Here is an 8,156-nt window from a genome sequence, read left to right as displayed (position 1 = left end):
CAGGGACGGGAGGAGGGAAGGCAGAGTAACAGCGGGAGCGGGGCAGGAGAGCCGCCCCTGCCGGAGCGCCGAGACCGTTGGTCCGTTAGTCCGTGTGTCCGTTGTCCCATTTGTCCGTTGGTCCGAGTGCCCGTTGGTCCATGTGTCCGTTGATCCGTGTGTCCGTTGGTCCGTGTGTCCGTTAGCCCATGTGTCCGTTGATCCGTGTGTCCGTGCGTCCGTTAGTTCGTTTGTCCGTTAGTCCATGTGTCCGTCGGTCCGTATTTCCGTTAGCCCGTGTGTCCGTTAGTCTGTGTCCGTTGGTCCGTGTATCAGTTAGTCCGTGTGTCCGTTGGTCCGAGTGTCCGTCGGTCCGAGTGTCCGTCGGTCCGAGTGTCCGTTAGTCCGTTGGTCCGTGTGTCCGTTGGTCCGAGTGTGCGTTGGTCCGTGTGTCCGTTGATCCGTGTGTCCGTTGGTCCGTGTGTCCGTTAGCCCGTGTGTCAGTTAGTCCGTGTGTCCGTCGGTCCGTGTGTCCGTTCCCCACCGGCCGAGCGCCGGGGCCCGCACAGGCCACGCGGGGCCGCTGAGCTGGCGGGACCCGCCAGTCTCGTCCGTGCATCATTTGTGCATCATGGAGGCTAATTAAAGACGCCGTGATTGATAAATCGACAATGGGTACCTGCCCCCCTTAGGTTTTTAGCTATCTCATGAGAGGCTAGATGCTTTATGGGGCCCTACACTCGCTGATCTACATTTTCTTGAATGAAAAATCCTTAATTGAGTGTAAGAATTTTAACCGTGGTAGTGCACAAACATGCCACGAGATGGCAAGTTGTGACTGCATTAGGCGCCTCAAACTCACCTCACAACTCCAGCGAGGGAGTCACCGGGAAAAATCGAACTACAATCATTGGGATGGGGAAGGAACGTTCACAAAACCAATCTAATGTTCCTTTCCTCAAGATTAAAAATAGTTTCGAATCTATATTCTGACTTTTAGCTTGCTAGGGTTCTCTGACACACGAGGGCTATTTTCCACAGTAGTTTCTGTATTGTTTTAAAAAGCAAAAATAAAAATTGAGACAAAAATTGAGATTGTGTTTCTTAAATATATGCTAAGTATTTTGGGAACTACTTGTTAAAGTAGAAAGTAATGAACCTATGTGTATTGTTTCTTTTTGTGGGAGACACACAAGTAAAAAGCTGGAGACCAGTGACTGTGTTCAAGAGTAGGAATACAAGAACATTCCTACATCTCCATTGCCATTCCTGTCTGATTCTTACACCATCATTCTTGCCAGTGGAGGAAATCTGTTCAGTTTTGGCCAATGGTGACTCACAGGTAAAATTATTTTTGAGAGAAATTACCTATCAAAATGTGAGGTAATATAATTATTGAATAAAGGCAATAATTACCACATAGAGCTAACATTTCAACAGAAAGGGGGCTACATTCTACACCTTATTAAGCCAAGTCTTGATCAAACATTTGAAGTCAGTTAAACAATGTCAAGGCTGTTTACCAAACCAAAACTGCTGAAAGGCAAGGCAGGGCAGAGCAGCTGTAAGAACCTGGAAGTAGCAAGTGTCCAGGTTAGGAATCCAGAGAGAAACCCTGGTTACAATAAAGCCTCAGGGAATTCTGCCTTCAATTTCCATGGCTTTCACTTGCATGTAGTGTGAACAACGCCTGTCAACATTTATCCCTGCCCATGTTTGCTACTTTCTCCTCAGGAAACGTCTTTGCAGTTCATCTTGTCTGTTAGGATTCATTCTGTACAGCAGAAATCCCCTCAAACTGCTGAGACCCAGCTCCTCCAGCAAGGAATAACATTCTCTACACTCTGTGAGTCTGAGTGACAGCCAGTATCACAGTGCAGTGCATCCATTCACGAACATGTACATCATTTATATCCAGCCCTTCATCTTTCAGCAACACTTGGTGGCTCAGTGAGCAGAGCCCTGCCAACCCCCCGTGACAGTGACGGGCAGTGATACCCAGCCTGCGGACAGCCTGGCTCACATGGATGTTTAAAGAGCATCATGAGCAACGCTGCACCTCCAGCACAGCTCCACTGCTGCTGCCTGATCTGAGATAAACCCTGAAGGTCAAAGAAAACATAGCTCTGTTTTTGGAATAGCAGAGGTGTCTGCCTTTATTCCAGTCCATGATGAGTGTCGAATCAACTTCAACAGAACCAGGGTTTTATTAAGGGCTTGAGTTCAAACATCATCAAGCATCAGCTCCTCACAGGAAGCTGAGCTGTTGGTGGTCTGTCTCACTTCCTGTGAAAAGACAGGACAAATTAGGGGAGGGTCTGCTCTAAATTCCTAGAGAACATAAAATTATTCACTTGTTCATCACTTGTCACCTCCCTGCTTCCTTGTATTCTGGTTTCTCTTTACTTTACATTTACTTTACATTTACTTTACATTTACATGAAATGCTTCACTTCTGTTTGTGTACAAACAACATACATTCATAGAAATCAACATCCACAGGCCTTTTTCCCAAGAAGATTTTAATAAGGTGCAGTTATATCTACATGTTTTATATTTAAAATACTCTATTCTGCCCATTTCCTGAATTATTCAGTAATAGTTCTCTTTAGTTACAAGAAAAAAAATCTTTATATTTATGTACAGATAGCATTCCATTAACTGTGGTTACATTTAATCTTTTTGCAATTAAAGACATTTAATCCCAAATGCTAAGAAGATGTCTTTGGAGACCATTAATTTGAAAATTTGTTTACAATTTTTGAATAGGATGCTAACTTTCAACCCTGAGAAAACTACCTCACTTTTTATTTATATTAAAATTTCACGGACTTAAAATCCAATTTAAATATTCATGACAAATGTGCTCCTTGTTTGGGGAGAAATGCATGCATTAAAAGGCATGCTGATTAAACTCAATGTAGTTTTAATGGAAACAGGTAAACACTTGGTTAGTGGCCAGTAAAAATCTGTTTTAATTTACATAAAAACTCATCTTCTCTTTGAACCCAAGGTCTAGCTCATTTAACTTTATGTTGCTCGACATAAATAATTTTGGTATTGTTATACCATTGCTAATGACCTTCAGCAGAATCTCATCACATATTCTGGCACAGGGTTTATAACTTTGATGTTAAAGAGAAGTTAAATACTAATGGATGAAGAAAAATATTTTTTTGCTACATATTTCAGCCAGTAAGGAGTCACCTGTGTGTGTGAACACAGACAGTGCCACTCACAGCTGCCATCAATTTACTGCTTGTAGCAGAAATAACCTGACACCCCAAGAAAATGATCTGGCAAAAAGGAAACACTTCAGAGCCATCACTCATGGCTCCAGCAGAGCAGAGCTGACTGGGAAAACAATTTGCTGCTGTTGTTTTTGTTTGTTTGTTTTTAAACTGAGCATTTGTGCAGTGGCATCTTTCAGTTTAGGACTCTGGATATATCAAACAGAACAATAAGTTTTAGCATCAGCTATCAAATTCTTATTTAATATGTAGGGTTCAGAATTCAGCAATGAGAAAAATCTTCCATTTTGTAGGAATCAATATCTAATTTACCTTAGCAGTACTTTAGTGATAACTTCCAATGCTTCTGAAGTGGGTACCTGTGCTAGCTCATTCACAACTTATAACTCAAAAATCTATTTTAAAGACATGTTATGCAGTATAAAATATTACACACAAATGAGCTCAAAACAACAGGAATATGTTTCATTAGCAACTCTCATCTCAGAAAGATCATCTTGTCTATGCATTAATTCCACTGCCCTTTGTGCAAATGAATTTAGATCCTGTGTGCTCTGGGTCAGTGAAGTACCAAGGCCTGAACAGGCCCAAGCCAAAGCTGACCTCTAGATGAACTTTCCAACTAAATGTAAAATTTAGTTGCTCATTAACAAAGTATTGTTATATGTGTTCATTTATTGGCAAAACATGTTCACCTTTCTGTATCTAGGAGCAGCATAAGGCCACATCTGGCCTAATTAGGGGATACAGCATCAAAGACAACTCCCTTGGGTCCTCCTTGAGCCCTGGCCAGGCTTTGGGAGGAAGCTGACAGGAAAATGAAATTAGAAATGATGTCAGCTGGTTTGTTTAGCAGTGTAAAACCCGGGCTGCTGTCACAGCAAAGTGGGGGAGCCTCGTGGCCTGCAGAGGAGGAGGCACTGCAGGAGCTCCCAGCTCCTGGCGTGGTTCTCCAGCCCTTGGCTGTGACAGCTTCCCCCCAGAGCTGGTGTCTCTTGGGCTTGGATGGTGTGTGATGGATCTTCCTTAATCACTGTAGGCATTCTTTCCTAGCAATGATTAGCATTGCTCAGCTTGTCCCTGTGCAACTCTTTGCTCATGGTTAGGTGCCTTGCTTAGCTTCTCCTTTTGTGATTCTTTGCAGTTTTCCATCGTAGTAAATACCACTGTTCCCTAAGCTGGTGTCTGTGTCTCTGACCCTACTCACCAGCTAAACAGTCAGAGAACACATACATTTTCCACCCAAAATAAACATTTCTGTTTGTTTCATTGTGAAAATTAGGTTTATTACTCAGCAGTCAGCATTTTAAAGATCTAATGATTTGTTACATTTTGTTTTTTCACACGTCCTGAAGTCATTTGACTGCATTTAACCACAGAAAAATCTATCAGTAGCTTCCAAATAGATTATAAACTACTTAGTAGTTTTTTTCTCCTACCTATCACCAGTTATTTCAAAAGTAAACCCCAGTAATGCAATTGCAGTTAAAATAAAATAATCTTGACTCCCCAAATTAATTTTACAAATGCCTGGAGAGGAACTTACAGATTTTCTGTATTTGATGCTTAGGGCTGTTTTCTCTTGAAGATATAAAATCATAACCAGCACAAGCCACAAGGTGACACTTTAGGACTACTGGAAAGAGATTATCATCATGACAAAATAAATAATTTTGACACTGGAATGAACTGGGCCAATTATGAAGTACACAGCAAGTGTGAAATTGGTCTAGGTCTTTTCTGAAGGGGATTGATTGCTTGGCTGCAAAGAGGCAGGCAGCCAAGTGCTGTATTGACCCACAAGAAGAAGAAAGGAACTCAGAAATTTTTTATTGAGGGCTCTGCTTTCCTGTTGTCAAAGCCATAAACCAGTTTTATTTATGGAGATGCAAAGCAAATCAGAGCAGTGTGCACAACTTGAAAGTCTAGCATTTGCAAGGAGAGCACCCCCAAACTTGGCACTTAGAAGTGGCAACATGAAATAAATGCGTGTGTAGCTGGAAATCAACTGTACATTCAGAAGTCTATAGATCACTGACACTTGATTCAGCAGCTGTTCTCTAATATGCCTCAAGTGAAAGAAACTAAGTGAGAGGATATCATTTTACAATGTGCCCTGTGGACAGCTCTGCCACAAGCTACACGATCAATATCGGGCTCTAACAGCAAAGTTGTTATTAGAAAACTCTTATTCAATACTCACCAATCTTTCTAGCCACCAGTTCTTAGAAAATATTTGATATAATTTCCTTAAAACCCCAACCCCTCTATAACTAATAGTGCCATTAATATTGGGCACAAATATATACATATTCCAAAACAAGGAAAGAAAAACCACATGAGAACATATTTGTGATTGTTCTTCATGTCTTTTCCAGACCTCTATATAGTTTCCCAAAATTATGTTCCTCCAAGATGCCAGCATAGGCAAAATTTATACATTTGAAATGAGGTGCTGATGACATTCTAACAAAGTGCCCCAGGCTCCTCAGCTGAGCAGGAACCAGAGTTCCCCTGTCACTGCTCTGTCAAGTGATCCTGGAGCTTGTCTAAGCTGAAGAAGCCAGCTGAGGTTATGTAGCTCCTTGAAGAAGAGATGGACATTATTTTCCTGTTTCTTTATTGCTTATCTTCTACCAACCTGATTGTCCTGCTCAGACAGGTAAAGAGATAAAGGACTTAGGAATTTCTTGGACATTATTCTGCTGTGTTAGAAAGTGCAGTGCAAATCTATCCCAACTATTTTTCCTTAAGTCACAGCCCCTGTAAGACAGTGGTGTGTAAATGAAAAAGTCAAGACATTGCTTTTTAAAACTCTGAGCATTCATAAAAAAGCAAAAGTAAACAAGACTAACAATAAATTTCTTGGGTATGGATAAAAGTTTAAGAACACAGCAATACCATTTATTCTCTGTAAATCTGACAGAGATTTATAGATTTTAAAACACTAATTTTTTAAATGCTAATTTTAGTGCATTCTTGTTTACTAGGAGAGTTTCTTTTCCCTACTGATTTTACCATTTTCCATTCAAGAGCTGCAGATTTTCTTTTTCCTCCCATTTTCTACAGGGAAAAGGCTATCATAGCAGACTTTTGTTTATTTGTTTTATGTACCTTTGCATTATTAATAAGCCCTGGGAAGAGGGTTTGTTACTTAAGCTCCCTCTGCTGGCTCTTCAGCAGCACAAACACAACAAACGAAAGGTTTTTCACTTGCACTCCCTTTTCATTAGTGTTAGAGCTGGGAAGCTGCAGTTGCCAAAGTTAGCACTTCCCCAGAAAGGAAATGCAGAGGACTTAGAATACTAATGTAATCAAGGGGCTATAGGAATTGGGGACGGCAGTATCATGTATAAAATATTACTTAGGTAAGTCTGTACTTACTGCTTGCTACACTCAGCTTCAAGCCTTGCTTGAAGCTCTTCAAGCTGAGAAATGCATTTCCTTCCACCTTGCATTCTCACCTGCTTAGGATTTAAATAGCAGTTGTGTTATTGACAGTCATAATTCGTCTTGTTCTCATATTAGGCAAAGCTTTCTCAATTATGAATGTTTCACTCCCACCATTTCAAAATGTTACCACAGTGCTCAATATATACTTTGAGAGTTTAGGTCTTCACAAAGATTTTATAGAGACTTTGCAGCTTCTCAGATTGAAATGAGTACAACTGTTCACAGTTGGAGAGTGCATCTTTAGAGAATAATCACATTTTCAGTTGTTCATCTGCAAGCTTTTTTTTACAGTTTGTGGCAAAATCTAACCTATGACCCCTTCTGGACTCTGCACCCTATAGTTATCAGAATATTTCCCCCATATTTTCAAGCATTTTAGTTATTCACAGTCAAAAAAAATATAGGCACTGTCCTGCCTTGAAATCTCCAGGAATATCCTCTGTCTCTGATCTTTGAGTCAGATTCCCTCTAATTCAGGCACATCTGTTAAATGGTCTCTGGGTGGGCATGGAGTCACATCAGGCTCACTGACAGAGCAGCTCCTCCACAGAGTTAGTATTTTTTTTGCCCTACTAATTCCAGTAACATGATTAGTTTTCCATTTTAGGTATCTCATCATACTGGGCCAATCTTGTTCTGCTTGTCTGTTTGGAAATGAGGACTGATATCCTCTCTATTCATTCCCTAGCAGAATGCTGATGTAATTTCAAAAGGATCAGTATTTTACCTTAACATGTGCTTTGAAATTACATTGTTCTTTTTGCTATGCTGTTTTTTATTACTTGCTAGTTCTTCATTGCAATCTCAAAAGGTGCAAAATTCCTTGTCTTCATCCCTGTAAGACACAAACTCATGAAACACTTTCCTTGGTTTAAAAGCAAAGAAAAAGTAAAGAAAAAGTAAAGAAAAAGTATCTTATTTTCCTCTGAATTCTGCTCCAGCTGTTCCACCAGGACTTCAAGGATATTACTTCCCCCCTCCAGGAAAATCTAAGAGTCTTTTAAAAAGAAAATAATATTTTAGAATCTGCAAAGAAAAAACCCAAGAATACCATCTAACATTCCTGTTGATTCACAGTTTCATCACCTGAGTTATATTAGCTCTCCACCTGCACTGAAAGGATCTGGAATAATTCAAAGCATATTGTTGAAGCCTGATAACTAAGCTATGACAAAAAAGCACCTTGAAGGTCCCTGCAAAAGCCAAGAAGGATTAAACAGACATATTGAAATAAATAGGGATGTATAAGAAGTTAAAATCCATAGGAAATAAAGAATGCTGTTATTTTGGTATTTGATTTATATTTCAGTTATACTTAAGTTCCTCAAAAGGACTGCCTGAAGACTTATTCTCTTGAGGAAAACAGAAACATCCCAAGTTTGTTTTGTCCTCAGTAAATAGTTTTTTAAGTCTTCTCTGAATATTCTTGCTCTGCAGAAATGACAACACCCTCCCCAGTTGCTTTGCTGGAAG

This window comes from Geospiza fortis, unplaced genomic scaffold (genome assembly GCF_000277835.1).
Source record: "Geospiza fortis unplaced genomic scaffold, GeoFor_1.0 scaffold157, whole genome shotgun sequence".
NCBI lineage: Eukaryota > Metazoa > Chordata > Aves > Passeriformes > Thraupidae > Geospiza > Geospiza fortis.
This window is presented reverse-complemented; position numbering follows the sequence as displayed.